We start from the raw sequence: 1,747 nt of genomic DNA, 5'->3' as shown, positions 1-1,747 counted from the left end.
AATTACAAAAATAAGACTATAAAATCAGCAGAATACGGACAATTATACTAAATGAGTAGACAAATCAGCGAAAAGCCACTTATAAACTGCATTTTTCCCATTGACTATACCACCATGAATATTTTTTTTGGTTATAGTTGACAACTGGTTGAAATAGGTTGGACCCTAAATAATCTATAAAAGATTTCCCAAAGGTTTTTTTCGTGTAAATTACTGGTAGATTATAAGCTCTATGTTCTCTTATTTGAGAAAAATCTGTATTATTTAAAGGATTAATATATTTTTTTATAGTAGATAATATTGCAAAATTTTTGTATAAGTAATTTATCGGAAGAACTCCTAAATTTAAGTAGTTTAGTCTTGAAGAACCTACTAATGATTGTTTATTTAATATTATTCTTAGTACATTATTTTGATTCGATTGAAGACATTTTAAATAGTTTTCTTTGGCACCTCCCCAAACTAACAGGCCATACTGAAAAATTGATTGATACAATGCAAAATAAATGGTACGTAAGATATTTAAAGGCAATATACCTTTAAGTTTGATGAATTTGTGTAATGAATATCTGAGTTTGCCTACTAAGTTTTTAATATGTACATTCCACCTTAAATTGTCGTCAAAAATGATACCTAAATAACGAACTTTTGATATTTGTTTAATGGCTATACAATTTAACATGTTGCAGTTCAATTTATCTTTGCAATGATGAATTACTAAAGGAGAATCTTGGTAGATAGTCTTATTTATTGAAAACTTCATGAATGTAGTTTTCTCCAGATTCATCGTTAAGCCCAGTTCGCATATGCTCTTGTATGTTAAATTTAGTCCCTCCGAGGCTTTGAGGTGAACATCCTCCCAAGATTTACCCGAAAATAACAGACAAGTATCGTCAGTATAGGAAACCAAATTACCATCAATTTTTAAATCACAAACTGCATTAACATATAATATAAACAGTAAGGGGCCTAATACACTACCCTGAGGCACACCATATTTAATAAAACAAGCATTGCTGTTAACATCATTTAATTTTACTATTTGTTGTCTATTCGAGAGGTAGCTCTTAAACCAGAGAAGACTTTTGTTACTTATACCAAAATTAGGTAGAATACGTAATAGAATATCGTGTTGAATAGTATCAAAGGCTTTCGCGAAGTCTATGAAAACAGCAATCGCTTTCAGACCATTATCTAGAGAATTGTATAAAAATTGAGATACATTATATAATGCATTTTCTGTGCTTAAGCCTGGACGAAATCCAAATTGATTTTTGGAAAGCAGGTTGTTATTTTCGAGATAAGAAATTAGCCGAGACTTTATTATTTTTTCAAATATTTTTGAAAAATTGGTTAACATAGATATCGGTCTATAGTTACTTAAGATTTTGTGGTCACCACCCTTGAATAAAGGCTTAATGATTGCAATTTTAAAGTCGTCCGGGAAAGTACTAGTCTGTATATACAAGTTATAAATATATGCAAGCGAAGAAACAATAAAATCAGAAATGTTTTTTTAAATTTTAACTGTAACCTTATCATAACCGGCCGCAGTATCATCTTTGTACTTAAGTATAGTTAAACTTAACTCGGACACATCAACTTTATCTAGAAAATACTTATCAAAAGAATAAAAAATGTTATCATTACGCGGATTGAAAACTAAATCAGATTTTTCCTAAATTTTTTAGCCAAATTTTCGCCAACATTAGTAAATAATTATTAAACTCATTTGCCGCTTCTTTGG

At 29.6% G+C, this 1,747-nt stretch overlaps 1 protein-coding gene across 1 annotated transcript in view; it reads left to right on the top strand.

Moving 5' to 3' along the window:
- The window catches only part of LOC100570512 (ring canal kelch homolog), a 278,429-nt gene that overhangs the window by 246,417 nt on the left and 30,265 nt on the right, over positions 1-1,747 (top strand). The window lies entirely within an intron of this gene.

The sequence above is a fragment of the Acyrthosiphon pisum genome, chromosome A1, assembly GCF_005508785.2.
Source record: "Acyrthosiphon pisum isolate AL4f chromosome A1, pea_aphid_22Mar2018_4r6ur, whole genome shotgun sequence".
Classification (NCBI taxonomy): Eukaryota; Metazoa; Arthropoda; class Insecta; order Hemiptera; family Aphididae; genus Acyrthosiphon; species Acyrthosiphon pisum.
The sequence above is the reverse complement of the archived record's forward strand: the minus strand, read 5'-3'. Positions and strand labels throughout refer to the sequence as shown.